The sequence below is a fragment of the Columba livia genome, chromosome 1, assembly GCF_036013475.1.
Source record: "Columba livia isolate bColLiv1 breed racing homer chromosome 1, bColLiv1.pat.W.v2, whole genome shotgun sequence".
Classification (NCBI taxonomy): domain Eukaryota; kingdom Metazoa; phylum Chordata; class Aves; order Columbiformes; family Columbidae; genus Columba; species Columba livia.
The window spans coordinates 112,360,122-112,387,002 of NC_088602.1; the positions used below are offsets into that span (position 1 = coordinate 112,360,122).

Consider the following 26,881-nt stretch of genomic DNA (forward strand, 5'->3'; position numbering starts at 1 on the left):
GGCTGCATTGAAAGATCATTATTTTTATTTATAGCATGCAAGAGGGGAGAAAGAAGACAGCAAACATGATCATATAGAAACCTTAAATAATCCACTGAAACATGGCATGCTACAGGCCATTTGCAACATTAAAAATGTTCATATTTCTACCTTTAAAAAGCTTATATCTTTCAGAGAAAGTTTTAAAAGGAAAAGCTTTAGAATGACATTTTTGAACAGCTCATAATACAAAATCATTTACATGTAACTTTCTTCAGAGAATCACAGAATCACAGAATGTTAGGGATTGGAAGGGACTTTGAAAGATCATCTAGTCCAATGCCCCTGCCGGTGAAGGAACACTTAGATGAGGTTACACAGGAATATGTCCAGGCTGGTTTTGAATGTCTCCAGAGTAGGAAACTCCACAACCCCCCTGGGCAGTCTGTTCCAGTGCTCTGTCACCCTCACTGAGAAGAAGTTTCTTCTCAAATTTAAGTGGAACCTCCTGTGTTCCAGTTTGTACCCATTACCCCTTGTCCTATCATTGATTGTCACCGAGAAGAGCCTGGCTCCATCCTCATGACACTCACCCTTTACATATCAATAAACATTAATAAGGTCACCCCTCAGTCTCCTCTTCTCCAAACTAAAGAGACCCAGCTCCCTCAGCCTTTCTTCATAAGGGAGATGCTCCACTCCCTTAATCATCTTCGTTGCCCTGCACTGGACCCTCTCCAGCAGTTCCCTGTCCTTCTGGAACTGAGGAGCCCAGAACTGGACACAATATTTCAGATGCAGTCTCACGTTTTGATAAAGTGCTTTTATTACTGGATTTCTGTTATGCTTTTATTACTGGGCAGTAACAGATTCTGGAGATTTCTGTAAAATTCGGTCAGTCTCATCAGGCTTCAACAAACTCTTTTGTTCTTTGAACAGAGAAATTCAGCATTAGCTAAACTCTTCAGAGCATGGGTGTTTTTGTTGTTTTTTTTTTTTTTTTCCAGTAGGATATGCACACTGATAATGACAATGCAAATGATACAAAAAATACATGCAATCTTTGCATGGCAATCAAACCTCTGAAATGCCCAGGTTCATGACTCAGCCACAGGTGAGTGGGTTAGGTAAAATGAAAACAGCCTCAGGGTTTATAACAGGGTGAAACACCAACTAGTACATGTTAATGATTAAAAATACATTTTAAAAAAGCACTTGCACTTCAGTTCTTCTTTGATACTGAGAATGCAAAGAATCTCTGAAGAGTCTGCTTTTGTGCAGGTTTTAGGCCTAACACATGGAATGGTCTTTATTCCAGGTAGGGATACAGATTTCTCAAATTGACCAAACTTTTCAGGGATTAACTAGACCTAAAATACTTCTGAACTGCCTGAGTTTTGCTCACGAGTGAGTTCCCTCCCTTTGACATGGGCTGGGCATAATGCCAGAGAGAAAACAGACAGGTGGTCAGCTGTCTAATGATGGAGAGATCCTGGGGAGAAGGATGACCCACCTGCACAAACCAGGACAGGCAGAAGGAAGCCTGTGTGGCCTCAGCAGAACTGTTCCCTAAGGTGCATCACATTTAATTGCTGTTCCTCATACCTACATGTCTAAGAAAGTACTGGAAATTGTCACTCACTGGTTTTAGCACAAATGCTGGACTTTTAATATTCTGAGTTTTATTAACATTATTAGAGAACCTTAAACAACTTAAAGTATTCACTGACTAAGGATAAAATTTTCTCTGTAGTTTCAATAGGAAAATATTAATCGCATTGAAGTGCAAAGTCATTTTAAGAAAAAGTCATGGCTATTTTAACACGAACTACACATGAACATTGTCCCTGCTCAGCTCCTTGAGCTCCCTGAAAGTCCAAGTAACTGCAAAATTAGTGTGTATAGCCACTGTCACCTCTGTGAGATCTGCACTTGTAGTCACTCCGTTATAGCATACCAGCCTTGGGAAGAAGGAGTGCTGAAAAAAATAGCCAAAGCTCATGCTAAATACTTTTGATAGAAAGTGATTTGTTTTGAAGTGTTAAGCTGGCTTTGAAGCCTGTGGATTGATTTTTATTTTCTTTTTTTGGGGGGAGGCAGCTTTCTGCTAGAAATACCACTTTAGGAAAAAAACACCTCTGGTAAGCTACTCTCCCCTTAAAGCTGTGAGTTCAGTTTTTTAACTTAATATATGCTACTTTTAATCACACGTTTTTGGTAAACCAGGCTGGAAAATGAGAGGAAAGGGAGGGAAGATCATTGTTTGCTTCTGAGCCCTAGTGTCTGCTAGAAATTATTAATGTTTGTTTCACAACGGGGTGTGAATTACTTGGTTGCAGTCAACCATTGTTTGGAAATATATTTTGGAATGTTTCCTTTATGAAAGGTTTTTATTTGCTTAGGATTCATGATTCTGTATTTCTTTCAGCTGTTCACATGTTTTGTCACTGCAGTATTGCTCATTTTATAGTAATGGGTTCAGCTAATAACCAGACATTTATTTCAAACTACATCTTGAAGCATGGTGAAAATCTAGCTCCTGAAAGCTGTATTAAAGCAGGATCTCATACATTGTGCATTCTGCTAACAGTGGTCCTGGGATTTAACTTTTAATAGAAATCTTCCATTATTTCCTGGAAATAATTAAATAAAAGGTGGTCCTAAATTTTTGCAAGTGTGGTGAACATATTTTCAAATGTGATGATCGGGATCGAACTGGTTTGAGTCTTTTTATATGCTGGAAGACAGCAGTTGTTTTTTCAATTTTTCTGACCATACATTAATAGCTGCATAAAATGTATCTGAGTTCATTAATGGTGGATGATCTGGATGACTAAGTCTTACTTTTGGCAGTGGAGGCGGAAGTGGGGTTTTCTTTTAATGGTGTTGATTAGAACTGGATGACTTCCAGATAGATCAGTTTAATCCAAATATTACCAGCACCACCTCCAATTTGTCGGAGGGACGTATGTGCTGTGGGAAAGACATAGAGTTGGTTGGACTGGTACAAGCATTGAGGCTGGAGTGCCTTTCTCACACAGTGCCAAGATTTGAGGGACCAAGTTGAATACCAGAATTCAGATTCAAGCTCCTGGTTCAGTGTTGCAGTGCTGGGTACCTAGAACCTACTGCTAACGGGACTGTATTTGTGGTTTGGTAAGCACTTCTGAAGATACATTTTGACTTTGGGACTTAATGAATTTTGGCATTCTGGAAAACTAGTATCATGGATGAAAATTAAACTTTGCTAGCCATCTAACTAATTTGGCCAAAATTTTGATGTTTCAGGCCCTACAACCACTTTCTTCAGGAATTGCCTTATCTTATTTTCTTCCGGATCTACTTTAATTATGTACATGCAAGCGAAGAGGTCACCCTAGCGGAAAAATCTGGGCAATGGTGTTGTGCGACCTTTCTGTCACAGTTGCCATCTTTCATTGTGTTTGCTACGTGGAAATATACAGGTATGGATTGGAAAAGGCCTTCTGAATCATCTGGTTCAGCCCACTGCTGTCCTAGACAGGCATATCATCTACATCTCAGAAATTTGTCTTCTATTTGAGTTTGAAATTTGAGCTCTAGTCCCACTAATTTGAGTTTTAGTCCCACTAATCTTTTCAAAAAGGCTGCTCTGTAGCTTTGCTTTGTAGATACTTAGAGGCCTTTCTCTGATTGCATGTGAACATTCTCAGTCAGAATTGCCTTGCAATTGCATTGCAGTCTGTAGCTTCTTACACCTGTGCAGAAGAGGCTCCTTTTCTGATCTGAAAGCTCTTTATACCCTTTAACTTCAGTAAAAATACCTGATCCAGACAAGGGCAGATGAAAAATGGCATCTGGATTTGCTTCCTTCTTTCACCATTTTCAGCCCCCCACTTTCTATGTTCTTCCTATAAAAAACAAAAGGGGATAGGGCTGAAATACATAAGGAAGCTATTCCTGTAGAAGAGTTTGGTTTTTTCCTTCATGTTTCTTAGTTGTAAACTATTTATCCTAAGTTTATTTTTCATTTTGTTTTCCCCAGATTTATCTGGTGTGTTTGTTTTGGATTTTGGAAGGTAAGTGTAGACCTTTGTGTTCACAGTGTCAGTAAAGTTTATAGTAGACCACTAGAATAATATGGTAGGAGACCACAAGAGAACACAGTCTTCCATCCCTTGCTGATATCCTGCTTGGCAAGCTGGAGGTCTTGCTCTTCTTCCTGCCACCTCTCCACACTCTCAGGCAGAAGAGATGAACCGAGGAATAAGTGGGATGGTTGCATTCCTCTGACTAGTCTGTTATTTTAACCATGCTTTAGCAAATACCATCTCGGTTTTGCTTCAAGTTATTCTGTTAATCACTCCATATGAAACTCCTGAAATCCTATAAATGCCTCAGGCACTCGGCTCCTCTGTCTGGGCTCCTGCAAGTTCCGCAGTACCATGGCCCACTTTCCCTTCAGCTGCCTGCTCGGGTCGCTTGGCCTCAGGTGCTTGTTTCTTCTCCAAAGGAATCCACCTTGATGTTATGTTGCATCTGCTGTACGAGATTTTATTTTATTGCTTTGCTTCCTATTATGACTTCTGTGGGATATCCAGAGGTCAAACAGGAGAGTGTCATGTGTCCCTTTTCCCGCCTCCTGTGATGATAATCTCAAATAAAGAGATTTTTTTAGTGGTGCTACAGTGACAGTGCAGGATCAATGGCTTCTTGTTAGAGATGAGCTTGGATTCAGAGTTTACAGTTGTACTTCCAGTTTCTTTTTAAGGAAAACCCTGCAAAAATAAGTTTTATTTTATAAGAAAATGCCATTCTCAGAATACTTTGTTTCTGATCCTGGAACATTTTGCACTGCATATAATTTGGGACTGTTTACATATATGTAAGATTGCCAGGTCTCAGTTGAAAATGAAACTTTAGAAGCATGTAGAGAACTGGCAGGCATCAGATACTACAAATCTTACATGTACAGCATTTCTCAGTTTTCTTCAATGGAGAGCAAGCCAAACACTGCTTTGCTGCCTGGTGATACTGCAATTTTATACTAATAACCACCGTGAAATAAATACATTTACGCTTATGCCTGTGGGTTTTAGTGAGTGTATATTTGATAGGCTGCTTTCTGAAAGATCTGATTCTGTTACTTTTGAAGTCAGTTGGGATTTCACAACCACATCTTTTGTGCCCAAATATACCATGTGCCTAGCTAGCCAGTAAACGTTACTCTCTGCTCAACTAAGGTGGAGATTCAATGATTTTGTTTTTTCTCAAGTTGGACATCCTCTAGTCCAGCTTTCTCTGACACTGTAACATAAACGGATACTTTTTCTTCTGAGTTCTTTTGGAAGTAGTATAAAATTAAACAGGAAATTGACTCCATCAATGCTAAGAAAAGCAGAGCTAATCAACACCGTGCATACCCAGCTACTCAGCTGCTATCCTGTTTCCTTGCCAGGTTTTGGGAAGCCTCAGGGTATATAAGATTGGAGCTTAACTTCATTTTTTTTTTATTCCCCCATTCCCCCCCCCCGCCCCCCCCAGTTTATCATCATTTAACAAAGTAACTCTTATAAGCCGCCTAGAGCAGTGGATGAAGGAACCATCATCTGTCAATAGTCTCTTGATTTTCCTGTGCTGGTACACATGACAGTGTTGCTAAAGCCAAATTAATTGGGATTGTTTCCTGCTGGTGTCCCTGGGGGAAAATGGAGCTGGGTGTGCTCTGAAATAATTCCCTTCCCAGCCCCCCTCCCTGCAGGCAATGGTTGGGAAGAAAGGGAGCTCCTGGGCACTGGAGTTATTTCCCATTAGGGGGCAAACTTAAACAGCAAATTTTGGAATGAAGTGTGTGTTATCTGGATTGCTCAAAGTTGTGAAACAGGGGAGAGAGACAGCCCATTGTGACTCTCCTATTTTTTATTTAATGGGATCAGTTTTCAGAGAGGAGAATGGATATGAGTGTCCCAAGCTGTAATCACTGTATATGAACACCGGCAGGACCCACAAAACTTCAGTCTCTCTGAATGGTCAGAGGTACAGGTGAGAAGGGAAGACCCATCTTAATAAATATCAGCACTGTATCTTAGTTTTTATGGTCTTTCTTTCAAAAAGCTAAAATTTAGTTATATCCAATTTGTAAATTAGGACACCTACATTTAGATGTCTAGGTGTAGGTGTCCACATGTGGGCCAAATGTGATCTATTGATGATATTCAGGAGATCAGTTACAGCTCCACACAGGTGATTTAAGCACAGTGGGACCTGAAGTAGCTAGCTCACTTATAGTTATATGTAGGTCACTTTAGCTGAATCTTGTTTGTTTTTGTTGTTTTTCATTTAGGGCAAAAATACTTACATTCTCTCATCTGAAGCTGAAGAAGACCCCAGCAGTGCAACAGGGGCTGGCATCCTTGCAGCAGCTTGTTCAAAGGCTATAGTACTGCCCACCTTCCTCTTGCTGTCCTGGTAAAGGCAGATGGACTTTCCACATTCCTCGAAGAACTTGGGCTAGTGGTGCAAACTGGTGGGAGTGGTGGGAGAAAAGCAAAGAATATGCATCAACTGCTTCCAAAGCTCAGCACAAGGAAAACAGAAGGGTAGCTGACACCAACTCTCCAAATAGCCTGACATTCACCCACCTTTATGAAGGTAAACTTCTTCCTGTGTTTCTAATTACTCAGAAGTAGCTGCCTTTAATAATATTCTTTCTCCAGCAAGATTTTGTTTTGAAAATAATCCTGTAATCTGTAGAGCTGATGTTAATGAAATGCAAGTTTTGGCTCAGCGCTGGTTTCAGCCAAGTGAGATGAACGAAATCAATGTCCATACCAACGAAATTAATCCAGTAACATTTAGATCAGATGTTTTCCCCCTAACTCCCCTTTTCATTCAGGCCATGTTTCACCAGTGTACTGTACTTGGCACCTGAATAAACACTTGCAAATATTTATAATTCCCCACCTTCTCATAGAGGGCTTTCCCTCTATGAGGGAAATCTTTCCCACAACTCCCCCATATAAAACAGTTGAATCTCTCTTGTTTTCTTAATATAAACATGGAGGTAATGTGCCCCTTGTCACAGTAGACATCTGTTATATGTATAGTAATCATTCTGTTGCTCACAGATTAATCATTGTGCTCCATCTCATTTTGCATTGCAATCTGCAAATTACAATGATTCCTCGAAGAGACAGAAAACAGGTTTTTTCTTTGTATTATTAATAAACTCTAAATCACTCCCATATTTTAACTGGTTTTATGTGATTTGTTCCATTCTCCAGATGACAAAAATTGGCTGCTAAAGACACTTTACTAAGATGAGTTTTGCTAATTGCCATGAATGAAGCTTGAATTGAGCATTAATTAACTATTTCTGTTAAGGGCTCATCACAGCAAAACCTCCTGCACTTGTGTAAATTTATATTTAACTTCCCATGACAAATGCACGCCTTTCAACAATTGGTTTTCAGCTCTTGACAAATGTTTCTATTTCATTCCGTAAGTTATAAGTTCAGTCACTGCATCAAAAATAGCCACAGCTTAGATTTGCATTAAGACAAATTACTCTTGTAATGCATTTCCAGTCTTCTGGGAGTCAGCATGTGTTCTCTAACATGAGGATCATCCTCCCATTTTTCCTGAATGTAAATGTTTTTATATAACAAGAGAAATAAAAATATCCATGAGGGCACTGCAATAATTCATATGCAGGGAGGTGATGCAGTACAGTAACTTGTTCCAAACCAGTGTCTCTTTCTCTGTACTTTTTTTGGATTAGGCTTAAAATTTCCATCACTATAAAATTTCCATCACTATAAAATAATTGGTTACACTTGGGATCCATTCTTGCATTGCTATCCTTCAAAGCCCTTCAATATGAAGGAGAGCTTGGGGCAACACAGGGTCAGCCCTTTTGGGATCATCTTCATTAGCAATTTTATTCTTTAAGATGGAAATTTGGTGTTACCAATATAATCTTGAATGGATTTATTTTATGTCTGTAGGACAATGGTGCACATTGGAGAAGCCGATGGTATTACCTTGGCAATAAACAACCAGAATGAAGAGTTAATCTGATCCTTCGGTCTTCCTCCTTTCTTCAGCAGTACCAATAACGAACTTTGCAAATGATCATCGTCTTAGGAGACTTAGGTGTGAAGAGCAGTGATCCATACAGTTTATAACCATTCTCTCTTGGTGCTCTGAAAAGTGATCTGGCTCCTGCAGTTTCTTGGATCATGCTACAAAGACTGCTTCTCCATGGCTGACTGTATTGTGCAGTCTTCTACTAGATGTTAGGATTTCAGTTTCCATATATGCAAGCAAGTGGTTTCTTCTGCAAATATTTGAAAGCTGTGGTGAGCACTCCACCCAATTTCTGGTATACAACTAAATGATATTTTAGGCTATTTTGATGTTGAATAACTGCTAGGAGAACGATGCACCCATTTAGCAGGAATATGAAAGGACTGAAAATAAAATAATGACTACTCATGAAATAAAACGTTACAGGTGAGTTCTTTGGTTTTCACGGCACACCTTTTTAAAAGTCTTGGCTTCAGAACAAGAATCTTAGCCTGGGAAGAAAAGTTCAAATGTGATTTCCAGGAGATACCTCTAGAGAATTCCTTTAAACATATATATATATATATATGTATGTATATTTATTTGTTTGTTTTTCTATAGACTTTTGTCTGACAATTGATTTCCCCTTGCATTTGGTTTACATTACAGCATGTGCTCAAGCAATTGTTCTTGGAGAAGAGTTGTGTAAACATATATCAATTTAATCTATCTGTGCTAATAGAAACGATTCTCTATGATTTTCTTGGCACTGTTGAGTTTATGCCATGTACATCCACTTTACTTCCCTCTTTCTAGTATTGTCCATAGTTTACGTTCATTAGTCTCAGGTTTTATAATTCTTTGTCCTTCATATGGCTTGAATTTTGTGCACAGCCTAGGACTGTATACGTTGGGAACTAGTGTGGAGTTCAGGAGAAGTAGGGCTACTTTTCTTCTCTGTGATTTTGATCCTTTGGGACTCCAGGGAAGTCCTTCAGTGTTTTTCACTCTTCCTACATTCTTTTTATTGTTAGAATCTGAGAGCGAGCTCTTCAAGGACTCTGTGACCACACAGTGACTTGAGAAATCTATCTGTGAGTGTCTAGGTGCCACCATGGTTCCCAAAAGGTGTGTGCCTTAGGAGAAAAGTTTTCATTGGAAATATGAGGGTATATTTTTAGTGCTTTTTCATGACCTGCTATGTCCATTTACAGGCCTCTTGTACAGCCACAAATGATTTTGCAGCTACCTAGAGGGGAAGAAGCACCCTTTTTCCTGGAATGAGGTCCCACATAAACTTCACTTCTTCAGAGGCATTTGTATTATCTTTTCCCTCAGGGCTGTATCATTTATTGTCTGTACTGTGTGTTTGTTTGCAAATCTGAATCTTCTTGCATAGATGTAGAGACTCTGACTCTGTCTTATGGATGGAGGACATCACAGGCAGCATATTCTGCCTTGGGGTCTGCAGAGAGCCAGGTTAGAGTCAGTCAACACTGTCTTCAGCATCTGGATCTCCAAATATGAGCTCATGCTGCCCACTTATTGAAGTAACTCTGCAAATCTATAGATTACAGCCCATTATCATTAGACTGTTTAATCCAACACCTTCAACCTGACTGAAACTAATGACCGGTCCCTATGCTGAGCTCAGGTCTGGTGTGATGAAAAGTGTAGGTGATGTTGGCTGCTCCTCTTCATGCTCTCAAATGATGCATCTGCTCATTAGATAAAGGTTTGGGGTGCTGTTGCTTGGGTGTCTGGCAGCTGACAAAACTACCTCGAATGTGCAGTGATTCATAAACACAGGCTGGCAGATGCATTTAGTTAAAATCTGATTCCAGGCTTGTGTCTTACCCTTAAAAGGCTTTCATCCATCTAGCAGCACCACTGAGTTCTCATAGAGACTGAAGCTGAGCTAGTTGTCTGTCTTCCAGGTACTTATCTTCTAAAGTGCTGAAACATCTTTTGGGTTTTGCTGCCTTCTGTGTCATGGGAACCCCAGTAAAAGCAAATGGTTGGGGGAGAGCTTGCCTTTTTAGCATTTCCAGGCACAGCAGTGAGACAAATAAATGGAAGAAACCCCACCCAGGCCTGTTAAACATGAAGATGCTGATGCAACTGCTGGCTCAGGAAGTCCTAGATTGTGCAGTGCCAGAAACTGGTGGAGTATACAAGGGAAATATCTCTGTCTGCTTGCCCTTGTCTCTTACACTGTTCCAAACTATTTGCTACTTTGAAATCAGCTACTGAATTAAATGGATCTTTGGTGTGGTCCTGTAGAGCTGGACTTATTAACTTCCTAGATTGTTTCCCATGTATTTGAAAACATTGTGTGGTCTCCACAAAAAGTTGGCAGATCACAAGCCTGACAAAATGTATGCATTGCATGACATTTAATATGAGTGTTTTAGTAATCTCTAGTGAACCAAAGGATTAATCTGGACTGAATGGACAGAGTCAGCCAACAGGGCTGACTAAGGAGAGAGGCTTTAAACACTTAACTTGACCAGTCCCATCAGTTTTCATACTTAAATCACATGTTTCTGGATGGCTGTGTGCAAACTGGTGTTAGAGAAATCTTGCTGAATAGTCAGAAAACCTGAGCTAGACATTGTCAAGGGGCACTTGAATCTGCCAGAAAATCTGACTCCAGAATACAGGAGTCAGCTGGGGAGGTAGGAATGGTTCTCTGAATTCAGGATCCCAAGACCTACAGCAAGGAGAGGCAAGAGTTCTTGTGGAGTGGAGCTGAAACAGCCACACAGGAGCTTTCTTAAGTACAGCTGAGGACTTTCCTTGAATTATGATTTACTGATTTATCTTTTATTTCTGTGCTTGTATTTAAAACCCCTTCTTTAAATCTTGTGAAGTAGACAGTCCTGCTAAAAATGCCTATGAATTTGTCATTAAACTTGGGTTGAAGTGAGTGAAGGTCATACTGATAAGCTTAGGGTACACTGTTCCTGTGGAGGTGAGAGATAAGAGTAAAGAAGTGTACAAGTAATGTAAAGGGTACGTTAAAGAAATTCAGTGATTGTAATTTGCCTCCACGGAATCAGCAAAATATGGGCTTAATTCTGACAGATGCTCCTCCTTCCTTCAAGGAGGGAAGTAGTGGAGCAACTCCAAGACCATCCCAAATTAAGAGACTTGCACTGGGAAAAAGAGATACCATTAGCATCTTGCATATGACAGCACTTCTTATATATTCTGGATCATGCCATGCCTTAAGGTACAGCACAAGTAACAAATATGGGGCAAAACACTTCTTCTTGGCCCATCCCTATGTGTCATAGGGGAAAGAATGATATCATAAACCAAAGGCAAGCTAGAAAGAGAAATATACTAAAATAAACTGAGCTGGTCAGAGAAGAATGGCAACAACAGCAATAGAATTATTTTAGCTAGTTATAGACAAAAAGGCAAAATTAACATAAGGTTTCATCCTGCTCTTTGGCTCTGAGCCAGAATCCAGTAGTCCTGCTTCACTTCCGGCATCTGAGGCCATACTGATCAACCAGGAGTAATTAATGGTTGTCAAAATGGGTAAAATTGATAGTTTCTTTACAAAAAGAACAATTTGGTGTTATAATTCTATTCACTATTCCTTGCTTGCTGTTCTTTTCTAAATTAAAAACAAACCAAACAAACAAACCCTCACAGATCAGAGAATCACAGAATATTAAGCTCGGCAGCAGAATTGTCTTCGGAGTGTGCAGTGTATGTATACTTATAGTACTTAGTAATACATTGTGATAAGAAAGGGAACATTTTTGAGTGGATATTCGAGTTCAGTCCATGGACATGAATTGTTGCATAAATTATATTAAACGTGAGTAGCCACTGGACAAACTCTGCCTCTGAGATACTGAGCATTTTACTTAAGCAGTTGATATTACTGAATGCTTGACAGTTCCACTGTATGATAGTTTTCATTACTTTACTGCCTTTGAAATTCCAAATAGGGAAATTCAGTCTATATGGAGACATTAATTTTACATGTGCTTTTTTTTTTTTGTCATTTTAGAATTATTTTTTGTCATTAACACGGAATAAGTAATTTTTACAAAATGTTATAAACAATATCCATGAAATCCAGTGGGTAACTTGTTTGAATCTCAGCTATGCATTTCCTTTTTACATCACTGAGGACAACATTGTCCGCACTTTGTCATATATGACCTCTTCTGCCCATCATTTCTTCTCACCTACACCTCTCCTCTCATTCAGACCATTGTGGTTCCAGTCAAAAGCAGTCTATTAGGTGTAAGACTTTCAAAGCATACAGTAATTTCCTATCAACATCAAAGCAAATTACTCCAATTTAGTTTCTCTTTAGAGAAGGAAGAGTTCCTTTATTTTCATACTGGAGCTCATTCATTCTTGCTACGTGCTGCTGCAGATATCGTTCCCTTCTTATGACTTTTTTTTTTTTTTCCTGAGAACTGTGAATTTCAGTTGGGCAGTTTTATTTGTCATTTTAAAGGAATGTATTCCGTCAGCTCAGCTCTCAGACTTGTGTTCTTCTAATGTAAGTGGAATAAATTAAGTTGGCCACACACAAAATGGTTTTACAAATTATTTTGAAAAAATGAAAGGGCCACGACAGAGTAAACAAATAAATTTATCATTTTGTGGCATTGTGGTTTTGCTTTCATATCAAAATTTACAGCTTTCTGAATACTCATATCAGAGCTTTAAATTAATATCTGGTTTTCTGTGTTTCAGTTGAACTCCTTCAGGTCAAATTTCTCCCTTCATACATTGCTAAACACCAAGTGACAGATGGACTTCAAATGCTAGTAGTTAATACAGGAAATTATTATTTTTTTTTTTTTTTTTTTAATAAAACAAGGAGATCACAAACATATAAAACAAAAGTCCTTCTCCCTCCAGACTTGAGTTGAAAAGTAAGCTTTCTACAAAATTCTAAAATTTCTTTGTGAGATTTCTAGATTACTCTTAAAATAGGAGAGGCAGAGGGTGAACAATTTGAAGAGAAATTGTCAAAATCTTTAGAAATCACCAACAATTTTAAAAATAATTTCCTTCATATAATTATGCATTTTCATCTGTTGTTTTTCCCCTCTTACTCAAAATTAGTTTATATTTATGTTTCCAGGACCTCCTTAACTGTGTTTCCTGTCTGGATTTGGAGCGAAGAGGTTTAATGAGGCAAAATGGCTGGTAGTTTGATGCTAACCACCAGCAGCACCATTTGTTAATCCCAGTTTCATAGTAATTTATGTCAGATTGCAAAAGCTACTCAGCTTGACTGAAAAACTCATTCAAACTATCCTCTTGCATGGTCTGATGGTAATCTGGTAGATTACTGATGCAAAAATGTGAGTTCAAAGTGCAGGTTTAGATGTAAATTGATGATTTCCAAAGGTTAGGTCACTGAGGTTTTCTAAGGAGCTGAGAGAAAGACCTAGTGTGGGAATTGGAACTTGCTCTCACTACAGGTAGGACTTACCAGACCAAAGGTTTTGGCTTGGGCCCAAATCCGATGAAGATGGGAATGAGAGACCATGAAATGTAACTTTAATCCTTCTCTTCAAAAATTTAAAATAAAATAAAATAAAATTCATGTGTGTTTCTGCCTTTGGGCTGGAGAGATTCTAAGAGATTTGTATGTAGATGTGTCTTTAGTGTTTTGAACCAATTTTACCTTCCAGATCCTTTCAGTAAACTCTAAGTGTGAGAGTATTCAGTGTGGTTTTCCTTATACTCTGTTTTAATAAATAACAATGAAGACTGGGAGGGGACAGTGGGCAGAGGACTTGGTTTGCTTTTTTTTTCATACCTGATGTTGCAGACTGAATATACAAACTGTGAAGAGAGAATTTAAGCTGCCAGCATTTTTTTTGCAGTGTGTATGACCGATCGGTTATTTTTAAAGGTAAATATAGCTTTGGTAGCTTTTTCTATTTAATTTACTGGCCAAATTTTCTGATATAAGTAGGATTTCTACTGTGTTTAATTAATTAGAAAGACTAACAGTGAAGTGTTTCTCAGCTTAATTATTTTGAAATAAAATCTCAAAGCAACAAGTTTTAGGATAATTAGTGGGGAAAAAAAAAAAAAAAAAAGAAAGCTTTTAGCCAGGAATAATACAATGCATGGTGGAAACCAGAATTTCACTTCATCTAGGTTTATTTTCTTGAACTAACTCACCAGGATGTACAGAGTTCTCCCACATTTGCATGCCTGTGCAGCAACCAGCCATGGGGATTTTGCTGGCTCTCCCCAGGCCCACAGAGACAGGCATGTAGCAGCTCAGGCTGTGTGTGAGAAAGGACATATAGGAAGAAGTTAGAAAACAAAGCCCTTTATGACCATTTTTTCTAATTTATAACTAAATAGTCAGGTTTTGTTAGTATTAATCTTGACAAAGAATAATCTACTGAAGTGCAGTGTGAAAATCAAACAACACTGCAGTTCTAAGGATTTTTTTACTATTACTGTTTGAAGGGTTATACTTACAGAGGGCACCAGGAACGGTTGGAATATCTTCATATAACTATTACATGATTTGGGATATATCATGTTTTTAAATCTCTGCTCTACAAGGAAAGACCAGAAAATCTAGTCTAGTGGGCCCTAGAAAAGTGTAGAGCAAACCTGCCCTTCCTTCTGCCACTCTGACAGTGGCTCTCTCTCGGTTATATGAGATCATGGCTCGTATACCAGCTTGCAGTCCAAGCTCAGAGAAGATACCTGAGTTCAGATTATTCCAATCATGTCTTTTCTCTCTTGTTCTTGGGGACAGTCTTCTTGCCTAAGCAGAGAAGAGATATACCTCCTACTGATACGGACTATCCACTCGTGCAGCTTTATTTTTTTTCACGGCTTTATAATTGCTGTGCATCCATGGTTCTATGCTGCAATTTTGTACAAGGAAAGTAATAACAATTATGCATAACTGTTTCCTGAAACTCTCTGATGCTTAATTATCTGCTGAAAAGAACTTGAGTAACTGTGAGTCACACATGGCTCTGCTTGCATTTTCTGGTTCTGGGAAGGGTCTGACAGCTTACCCTGGTACCCAATGCCAGGGAGTTGGGACTGTAAATGTTTATTAGGGTACACTGATGCTGGAAACCATCCCACCAGGCACGGTACCATGGCCATGTGAGTTGGGTTCCCTCTCTTCTCACAGTAAGAACAGACATGTTATTCAGAGAACAAGGACTTGAAGAGAGTGGTTTATGTGACCAGATGGAGCCACTGTCATAATCTGGTATGAGCTTCTAGATAATTTAATAAGAATTGGCAAGAGCAGGTGTCAGTTCCTTGATGACTTTTTTTTTTATGTGGAGAGAGAGTGATGAGGTGTTAATTAAGAGGGAATTAGGTCTCATTAGCCTTAGATATACATGTTTGATGACATGCTTTTCTTTATTTTTTTTTTCTAGATACAGAGCATTGCACTACTGGCCTTTAGTCTGATAAATATTTGAAAACCAGAAAGCCAGAGGAGGAAAGCAGATGCCAGGGCATCCATGATAGTGGTGCAGGCAGTCTGTCTAGGTTTGCTCACCGGAAAACTTGGTCTTGCTGCCTGACCCCTTGGCACTGATCAAGTCACAGCTCAACACCACAGAGTGCTGAGGTGCCCATGTTAGTGAGGCTGGTGTCTTCTATTTTGGATCCTGGTAAAGCAGATAAGGTTTAAATAGGAGGTCATGGTGCAAGTGTCTGGGGTATGCTAGGGTTCACTCTTTTAAATAGATGTCCACAGCTGAAACACAGTGTGAACTTCTCTTAAGTCTCTCTTTGGGGCCTGATCATACCCATGACATGTATTCTTCCTTCAGTCAGGGACTGAATATAAACAAGGGGTGTCGGAGTGATGAGAGTTCAAACTGTAGAAAGTGATGGCAGCTGAAAGTCATTGCGGGTTTAATGCAGATTCCTGAGCTCCTCATTCAGGAGCTCACTCCAAGAGCAGTGCTGTGCCACTGCGTTGTGAGGACTGCCAGGGAGAGACACTCGAAAGAAGCTGTTTTTCTTCAGGCATTACCAAAAATTATGAGAAAGAGTAGCAAATGTCTGGAAGAGGAGTAGTCTCAGAATTTGCTCTCTTTTAATAAAATTATCTCTTCATCTGTGTATGCATTTCTATGAGACTGTTTCTCCTCTGCAGAGCAGTCAGCTAAATGGACAGGTGAATGCCTACCTGTTCACTCAGCACTCACATGTTGAAAAGCAGAGTGGAAGTGTGAAAAGCTTTCCTTTTTAGCTACTGAGCTAGTTTAAACTAGAAAAACTCTTCAATATATTTTTCATTTCATAAAAAGGTGGTAATAAAAATTATCAAAATTACAATAATCAGAAAATTGCAGATAAAGGTCTTTAGGATGTGTAACTCCAAAGTGTAGGCAATAGAATCGTAATTTATAGGCTGACACACCAGTCCAGCTACAGGCAACTCCAGCAGTTGCTTTCCTACTTTTTAAAATAAGGGCACAGCCATCAGACTAAATATAGCATGCAGCTATGTAGAAAACTGAAACCAGACAGTGAGACAGGATACTTTGTGACAGAAGTAGATCCACAGCCCACTGCAGGCTGGAAATCCTTCTGCGTTTAACCTGCTGCCTCCCTAAACATATTTGCAATACTGTTCATTTTGTATAGCTTCCTTCTGTTCTCCCTCCTCTGCATTGACCCCCACAAAGATGCCATCATATCTCAAAAGGGGAGTTACCAAAAGTACTTGGGACACAGCAACTGCTGCTTTTGATTTCTGCTCTTGAAGGATGCAAACCCGTCCTTGTGACTCCTACTTTTTTTTCATTAGAGCACAGATTTCAGCAGCTGCCTGACCATGTGAGGGAAAAAATTAAAGTATTACTATTTTCTCCCTCATGCCCCCTCATAAATGGAAAGACTGGATCCCGTTTCTCATATTTGCTGCTGTGTTTAAGTTGTGATTAGGGCCATGGTAGTGTGTCAAACTGTTTTAGGTGAATAGATAACCTAGGTGATCCTGATACCTTCCTGGAAATGTCAGATTTTGTGATTTTTCTGATTTTTCTTGCAGGCCTGTGGGTTAATTTGTCTGCCTACCTGTCTTCAAGTTCCTGTGAATGGAAGTCAGGTGCTACCACTTATTTTAACTATAAAACAACCAACTGTTTTGTCTCAAGACCCTTTTCAATTAAGGAGGCTTAACTCAACTTTTGGGAAAAGTGCTGTATTTCATTGTCTTATGGTAGCCAGTGTGTGTGGCAGGCAGGCTTGGTGGGCCCTGCTGGAGAAAGGGGGATCCACAGCTACAGCACTGGCCTCAGCAAGTCACTCCACTCATCTTCACAGCAGGTTGTACATGTTTCTTCTGAGAAAAGTAACAAGTTGGCCTTCGGCTTCCCTTTATAATGATGGGCCGTGAATGTTTTCTAGCATGTGCTCACATCTTGGCTCTTAGCCAAGTACCACACAAGCAACCTCACTTCAAGATGCAGGCTGGGCTTGCTGGATTTTGGAGTCTTAACCTGAATTTCACTGCCTTCAGCTACCTTTAAAGCATATCTTGATTTGTATGTTTTCTTAGAGAAGACATTTCAAAAGATAAAACAGATTTGGCAGGAAAAAAAAAAAAGAGAGAGAGAGAAAATCCTAAGATAATGCAACTGGGAAAAGCTTTCTGATCCGTCTTGACACATCTGTTGCTTTAGAAGAAAAAATGAAAAAATTCTCCTGGCTGCACTGGGGCCCTGCAGCTATGTGTGTTGGGGGCCTGGCTGTATAATTTGTGGAGTGTAATAATTCTATAATTATATTGCTAATTTTGTGCTACTACTTCTTTATAATAACAGAGTGAAGTGATTTATAACTTAACAGTTTTACGGGAGTCTAGACAGACTGTTAACTGAAAATGAGCACTTGCAATATAGCTCCTGATTAATGCTATTGTTAAGGGCATGTTATCAAGCTGTGTGAATGTTTGCTGAAAGGGTAGCTTTGTAAAAGTATTTCAAAGTCAAAATCTCCACAGTACAGTGCCTTTGTGGTCTTGCCTGTAGGTATATGAAAAATAACAGGAGGGAGGATGGGAGAAAGGTTAAAACTAAAAGGAATCTAAGCCTAAGTGATACACACTAAGAACTCCAAAAGACTGCAGATGGTAGGAAGAATTTGAATTTCAAAACTGAAGAGGAATTTGTAATGAAACTAGAGGAACTGGATTTTGCAAGAGGCTGAAGTAGTTTTTGGTTCAGTAATGAGGAAGAATTTGCAGTCTGGGGCTTACACAGGACCTTGTATCTCAAACCTAGAAGATTTAGAAGCTCTGAACTAGGTTGCAGAGGCAAGATATTTACCTTCTTTTCATTGATGCTTTGGATTGTTGCTTGTGTGAGCTAAATTCGTGTTTGGGGAGCCACAGCTGCTTTCTCTGTCTGTGGACATAGAGTAACTGGGTGCTCCCAAGGCTGCTTTTGCTTCCCAAGATTGCTTTACCCTGGCTGGAACAGAAGGTAGTAGCTGCACTGAATTTTCAGGCAACACATAGTATTGGTGTTCTTTTCTTCCAAATGTCATAAAATGGAAACCTACAAACATAAAGCATTTTTACAGAAATAAAGGGATGAAAGAAGAAATATTGGAAAAAAAAAAATCTCATGCTTAATTACATGGACACTCTACATGTAAAAAGAAGCATAACTTGGTCTTTTTTTTTTCCTTCCCCTAAAACCAGAGTATTCAACTATCTGACCTCTTGCAAGGCACCAACCTGGTGTAAGGCAGTCATTGACTGCATACTGCTTGCCCTTGGAGTATTTTAACTGTTGAAATACAGGTTACAGTATGAAAAAAACAATTCTTCTTTCAACTCTAGGTATTAAAAGATGGAACACATCCTATATTCTTCCCTCATTGCTGCAAGTGTTGTTTTATGGCAATGGTTCATTCAGGATTTCAGCTTTTGGAGCTGATGATTTACTACCTTTCACTTAGATTTTTACTGCTTGCAAAGCTGAGTGTATAGGCTTATCATTCCAGTTATAACATGACCTAAGTTATGAGATCATTATGAAAAATTCTTCATGAAAAATCATACAAGATGTGTGGAATTATTTTATTTCAGATGATTTTTTCCCCTCATTTCTCCCTGGAGAAATTTTTAAGCCAGTTGGTTCTGATTCGATACAAAATACATACAGTGTTCATTTTGTACTCAAAATTCCTTGATATAAAGATCAGTAGATTAAACAGCATATGCTTTTGGGAGGGAAATATTTGAATTTGCAAACTATATTAAAGTGAATATATGTAAAAAATTAACTCTCGGTATGTGTGTGATTACATGTGTAATTTAAGTGTTCTGCAAAATATGATACCAGACACATTATCTAACTCAATCTGTATGAGTAGTTTTGGCATGTTCAGAATTTGCCTAATAGACTGAAGTCAATAGATAAGTATAACATGTTCAGCATGTCCAGACAAAGTAGTTATAAAAGAAAGAAGGAGAAGAGAAATTAGAACAGTGGAAATATTTTAAGTAAAGGGACAGGAACTTGGAATAAGAGAAGTGAAATAGAATTTGTGAGTTTAAATGGCAATTTGGTATTTATTCTTTTTATTGTTCCAGTTAAATCAGTTCATGTCTGCTTCTGCTTCTTTTAAAATCTGTGCGAATGTCTCTGCTTTCATATGTAGGTTATAAGCAAACAACTTCTGGTATACAGCATGTCCAGCCTATCAAATTTTTTTTTTTTTTTTTCAGTTTGATGGGGCTATTGACTTTGGGCTTTTATTCATGAGAATTGCACAGTCAATGACAAATGTGTGACATTACTATTACTAGGGAAGCATGATAGGAAGGTAGGAAATGATTTTCTGCTAAGCATGGATTTTGATTTTGTCATTTCAGTTACTGATCAAAATACTGAGATAGATACAGCCTTTCAGAGCTCTAGTCAAATGAACTGCATTAATTCACAATATTTGGTTTAATTTCTCATATTGTTATCCTGCTAATAATCAAAACTTGCTTTAAACCTTGTCTCCTGCAATGTTCCCTCACATAGTTTAGTATAGAGCTTCCATTTGTAATCTTCACTGTTTTGCACTGTTTAATCTGCTTTAATATTTGGCGTTACTGTATGCTGTTCTGTAGACCTGCAGCTACAAACTAAGTACACATATGAGCTGAAAGCCAGGGGAAAGGAAATAAAAAACCTAAGAATACAGGCTGATACTACTTTCTCCTTTCTTATAATTCTGCCTTCTACTTCAAAGTAACAAGTTACATGAGATGTGTCTGGGGGTAATTTTTTGGTAGATGTGTTTCCAAGCAATTTAAGGACCTATTAAGTTGTCTGAACTAAATACGTCCAATTTTTTTTTATTATTTATTTTTTTTTTATTTTTTTTTGTGAGATATAGAATATATTCTGTGGCATAGGTCTGTAAAATGCACATCTCCTTCTGTTAGAGCTATTTATTCCTGTTGTGTCCTTTTGTTTTATAAGTGTGTATGGACATCTCTTTGTCAATAAGTGTTTTGTAAAGACAGGTATATAAAAGTGTAAACATTCTCAGTTTGTTTGAAATATATACTGAAAAAGTATTAATATATTCCAGTCCTAGAATACATAAATTTGATAAGAGCATTCAAAAGGGACTAGCTGGAGAAAATAATTTCCAAAACATCATAAAAGCATTAAAGAAATTAAATACCATTTCTTTCTTGAGGGGAATTCTACAAAAAGACATTTATCAATATTGAATAGCCAAAACAAATCCACCTGCAACACTGCTATGCATATCCTCTTCCCACAGATTGACACACAACCTGGGCATGTATGGTCCTGCACAAACACCCTCTTCAACGCAGCAAGACATAGGGATCTTTTCCAAAGACACAAGCCTTCCTTAGCCTAGTCAACAGGCTAGACTTCCCTAACCTATGAAGGCCTGTGGCAGCAGCTTCTGCACAGTATCATTCAGTGACATAAAGTTAAGTACCTGTTGTGAACAAATGCCACTCTTCTGTATCTGCACCTATGGTCAGAAAAAGGATGCAGGACCTGAAGTTAGCTTTGAGGAATAATTCCCATAATTTCAACCAGATTGCCTTTCATCCACAATGCTCAAGTCTTAAACTCAGGTGCCATAGGTGAAGGCTGACCAGTTTGACTTCACCATATCAGTGGATAACCTTTTCTAGTTGCTGAGGCTTTACATATACATATGTCAGGTATCTTCTAGTTCATACTTGCACCCTGTGAAAGGTGCTCACTTGAGCAGCACTATGCATGTGTGTGGTGTATGAAACTGGCATCCTTTGTGTATTATTTAGAATCTGCTGAATTTACATATTTGTGACAACTCAGGGGTGCTTTGGAAGAAAAGATATGAAAAGTTATTTTGCGTCACTGTCTGAATATACAATTTCATTAGCCTTCAAAAATACTTTGTGCAGGTGTCAACCATGGTGACATGCCAAAGCAGAGACTTGGAGTTTCTAAGCTAATTTTTAAAGGTGTTTTCAAAGTATAAGCCTTCTGCAGTGCACAGACCCTTTAAAATCCTTAGTCAGCTGAACTGTAGTTACCTGTCAGACATGAGGGATATGTGGCTGTTACAACTAACTAGAATTAGGTCCTGTCTTTCTCATCAGTCAGACTTCTAATACTGGTTAATATGTACATTTTGCAATTTAATAATTTTAAACTGGAAAATGTGGTCACAAAACTGGACACTGAATGAATTTAGTCCTTTGGATATGCTCTCTGCACCTTAACAAAATATATCACAGTAAGTTAATAATTACTATTTTTATACTGTGTTATTTTATGGAAAGTATCTCTCACCAGCAGGAAAGTACAAGGACTTCTTGGAATCACTAGGGTGTAATGAAAGTTGCCAAAAATGTAAACTAATACAAATTTTCTTATGAACCATGAAAATATTATGTTTGAACTAAAACTGTAACCTTTTGCCTTTGCATGAGAACAGCAAAAAAATATGAACAGGGATTTAAAAAAAAATGTGTATGTGTATAAACATCTGAGGTCTCAGGCCCTGTTTTTCTATTCAACCTCAAATGTCTAGAAAATACCAGCCAACTAAACTAACATCAGAAGATCAATGAATGATCTGTGAGTAAGTGGAAAACTTCTAGTCTGATTAAATCTGCAAAAAGAATCTTAACAGTGGGGTCCCCTCTTTTTGCTTCTCAAGTGCCTTAGTATGCATTTAATTGCAGCAAGATACTTTTTCACCTCCATAAGGGCATTTTTTCAGAGATTTTCTCATTCTACTCTTACTTCCTCAACTCATTAATCCAACAGACTTTAGCCAACATGCCAGCAATACTCTGAGAAAAAAAGCAAGCAGCACCCAGCAACACAACATCAAGACAAAAGTATTCCTCCCAAAGAAACAAAAATAGTAAGTTCCCAAGATGCTACTTGCTCGGGTGTCAGAGTGTTGAAATATGTCAGGAGAGCATTTCAATTTCCTAGACTGAAGATCAACCATGGGGGCACACAATCAAACCAGAAGGCCTATGAAGGAAGAAGATAACTAAAAAAGAGATGGATCTTTTAAGTGAAGTTTTTTCCTCGATGTATTTAGTTGTGGATCAATCTAAACATTTACTGAACAAATCCATACTAATAATTAGTTTTGGCAATAACATGAGAATCAAATTTGTTTTCCAATCTGAAGTTTAAAAAAAAAACCAAACAAGCCAAGCAAACAAAAAAAACCAAACCACACTAAACAAAACAAACAAAAAAACCCCAACCAACCAACAAAACAAACAAACAAACAAACAAAACAACTCACAAAAAAACCCATAACCAAAAATACCCCAAACAACCCATTTTAGAGAAACAGACACAAAATCCAGAACACTTTGTTGAATATCTTAAAGAGGGAATGGTGTGACTTCTCTATTGCAAAACTTGTTTACCTTTCAGAATACAATGTGGATTCTTTTCTTTTCTCTTTTTCTTTTTTATTTTTCTAAAGGGAATACAAGGGTTAAATAACCTGAAAGAAGAAAAGGATGACATTAATGTTCTACCTGACCCCAAGCATTTTTTTACAGCTTTGGTTCAATAACCCAACTAAAATATCCCTTGTTAACATGATTCTAAGTACAAGGTACCTTAACAACAGTTCCCAGGGGATTTTGTAACACCTTTGTCAAATTCAGTTTAGTGTCAAAGTGGCTGAGAACATGTTCATTCTATGAAAAAAGAGGTATTTCAACATTTCCATCCCAATTTTGGAAGAAAACAAATGTTGAAATATTAGAATTTCCCCCAGGATGAAAATTCTAATATTTTGCTCGGCTCTAGTTTCCAATAACTCTTACACTTTAATTTTGTAATATTGAACTTAATGTTTCCCATGTGAGTATTATAACACTGGTGGGTAAAACTTTAGTCACCTCACAGATTAGGCATGCAAAGGAAAACAGTTCGTGTATATAGAGGGACAGATCTCTTCCTTCACAAGTCCCTTCCTCTTGTTTCCCCTGCTGATGAGATGTCAGTTTATTACAGACTTGATGAATGGAGTTTCCTTTCTCAGGAAACAGTAGTCAGGCCTATGGAAGCATTTATGTAACTACATATGTTCCCTCCGTGGAAGTTTCCTTATTATCCCTTCCCTTGGCTGTGTTGGACCGCAGTCAGGGACAGCCTGAAGGGGAATGGTGAAGTGCGGCTTTTGGGGCATTTGTGGGAAACAAAACTTGGCAGTCCTGGTCTTAAGAGTTGTGAAGCCACAACCGACCCCTGCTTGCACCTCTGTGGTTTGCTGAGTGAGATACCTTCTGTGCAGTTAATCCCTACGTGCTCAGAAAGTCTGATGTAACCTGCTTTTCATGGCTGGGTAGGGCAACCTTACGTGCACATGCACTGAGCCTGGTTTCATTGCACACATCACATAAAATCTCTCTTTAGGGCGTGAGGTTGCTTCCTATCAGGTCAGGTCCCAATCAGCCCAGATTTGAGGTTGTCTTTGGTACTTGGCACCTCCAAACCATAAGGCAATAGGAGCTTCTCCAAAGCACACACTTTCCTAGAATTCAAAATACTTTACAGATTAGTTTGGTCTACTCGGTTTTACAGATCAGAAAACTGAGGTGTCGAGACCTGCAGTTAACAAGTCATATTCTGTAGCAGAATTAGGCCTGTAGCCTGTGACACCAGACTTCAATGTCTTACACTTCAGTGTTTGACCAAGGTCATCAACAGGTATTTCACTGGATGTATGTTAACAGGTCCTCGCCTTAGTTCTATTTTCCTTTCTTAAACAGAGCAAATCAGTGTCTGTCTCCTGTTGCTGCTGCTGGAACAGCTCTCCACTGCTGCTAGGGTGTCTTTCCTGATAGGTTCTTTCGCCATCATTTATAAAAGAGGGTGTCTCTCTAACCTGATAGGTAAGAACGGAAAGGCAGGAAGCAAGGGATGAATCCAGCTATAGGAATAATTCTCTACTGAATGACAGGTTAGACTGGCTCAGTAATAACAATAACAATAATAAATCTTCTCTTTCTACTCTAGCAACGCTGAAGCAGAGGAGAACATCTGGCTTAATCTCTTCAATGTATTAACTCAAAATAGCATATACAATGTTTTCTGCTGGTTGTCATGGACTTGTCTTGTTACAACTTGGACTTCCTCTTTCCATACTTGCACTTGGTATTTCTTCTGTGCTCTGTTGAGATTTTCTGATAGAAGGTGCAGTGCCAGGTCAAAATACTGCTGTAGATCAGACGTAGTCAGCCGTCTAGGGTGTTGTGCTGGCAAATGGTATGTCAGTTTCTTGTGCTCCATTTCCCAGCAGAACCTGAGGAAATGCCTTATTTACAGACTGGTGTATTTTCATTTCGGTGGGTTTCAGAATTACGATATCCTTTATTCCATCCCTCAGCTGGCCACTCACCTCTTCATGAGCTGTTGCTCCCATGGATGGAGTAGAATTCTCCAGCTCTGACTCCGGGTAACTTTGCTGTGAGGTACTTCTCTGCCTGCCACTGGTGGTGGTAAAGGAGAAGACTACTGCAGACATTGTTTGTTCGCAAGACTACAAAATTAGGAGAAATATATTTTATTACTCTTCTTCCACATGCCCTTCTAACAATCAATTTACTTCCTTATGCCCACCTATCTCCATTTTTCATCAGTTTTACGCCTGAACTAGCATGAATTACAATGTAGCTTTTTTGTTACCAGGATCTATTTTTGAAAGTATCCTGAAAACCTACCAACTTTCTGTCTTTTCTTCCTTGGTTAGAAGGTCTGAATTTTATTTAAATATGTGTTTTTGTTATTATTAGCTTTTTTGATAAAACACACAGCCTTTGCCAAAACCTATGATAGCTGAGCACGTGTTAGTGATAGCATTGGAAAGAAGTGGGGGAAAAAAAAAGACATGAAGAGGAAATGTCTTGTACTGATGTTTTTGTTCTGTTATTGACTGTTCTTGTTTGGTTTTGAGTGCTTTTTAAAAATGTGTGTGCAGTTCCCAGCTTACTGTCTCAGTGACTCATAGCAAGAATCCTTTTCAGTATCATTTCCTGAAAACTGGCCCCATGTGTTTATGATATGTTAAGCCTTACTGATCATCTCACTCTTCCATGCTCAGGCCAGCACCTATATGTTGTCAGCTAATTTGTATATGCAAACACTCCAGAATAAACTGTCAAAAGGAACAATTATAAGTCACTACTGTAGTTCATGGACTTTGGTGCATGTTATTAATCTCATTTAATTTGCTTTCTCTGTATTATGGGGCTGCTTGGGTGTTTTGAATTAATACATTATTAGATTAAAATATGTAAACATCTTGTGGAAATGGGATTGGGATCTAAAACTCCTCTCCATCAAAGGTTAATCTCTCTGTTGATGGGCTGGAGCATAATGGTGGGCTCTTTTGTTGGATTGCCTCTTGCCCAATACATGCTTTTTATATTGGTCCATGTGAGGGGTGGAAAGTGGTTGGTCTGTATGTTTCCCCAACCAAGGAATGTCTGATTCTGACTGTCTCCGGCAAAATATGAGGTGTGGCCTAAAACAGCTCAATTGGAGAAATGTGTTAACTATGTTTTTCAAAAGAGGAAGACACCACTACTCCTGACTTTATTACAAAAATGAAAGTATTTTTAAGGGATGAGACAATCCTCCTGTGCCCACAGGCATGTTCTTGCAGAGCTCAGTCCCTGCTGGAGTTTCAAACTGTGATCCCATATATGCACGTGACTTCTGAAGATTCAACATTCATAGCATGTTGACTGTGTGAATATTGCTTCTGAGCATAAATTTCTTCTTTTTTCCTTAAAACCTTAAGTATCTAACTCAGCTTCATCAGGTGTATCCCAGGAATCAAAACTATGGATGTGGTATGGCCTGAGGTGGCCCTTGTACAGATATGGACCTCAGCTTCCACACAGACCATTCTTGTACTCCTAGGAACATCCTTTACTGTCACTCTTAGTGAGGGGTGTCTTATGAAGCAGTTGGATTAAGTACAATTTAAAGGTGAGTTTTGTTTGTTCGTTTTTTCTAAAAGAAAGCTCGAAAGTACAAGCTTGGGTACAGTTATGATTAGCTTGTTACCTGGAAAAAACTGCTGAAGATAAGTGTTGAAGTATGTACTACATTTTATGCAAAAAAAATATATTGTGCATGCAAATATATGTTATGTGATAGGATATGACAATAGTGCTAAAGTAAAGAGCCTGTAACAGAAAACCTAGAAATACTGTAAAACAATTACAACTAAAATTGAAAACAATACAATTGTCAGTTAAATTTTCCTTAATTTTCAAATTATTTTTCCAGTGTGTTATGTTTCTTGGCAAATGTAGCCAAAGAGA

General features: G+C 38.5%; 1 long non-coding RNA gene across 2 annotated transcripts in view; it reads left to right on the top strand.

Moving 5' to 3' along the window:
* Nucleotides 1-614: 614 nt before the first annotated feature.
* Nucleotides 615-26,881, top strand: part of LOC110366042 (uncharacterized) — a 38,438-nt gene continuing 12,171 nt past the window's right edge. For both annotated transcript variants that reach the window (XR_010474568.1, XR_010474569.1), the window contains exons 1-4: nucleotides 615-3,443; nucleotides 4,004-4,037; nucleotides 6,302-6,609; nucleotides 7,965-26,543. This is a non-coding gene — a long non-coding RNA (uncharacterized LOC110366042). The remainder of the gene's footprint in view (nucleotides 3,444-4,003; nucleotides 4,038-6,301; nucleotides 6,610-7,964; nucleotides 26,544-26,881) is intronic.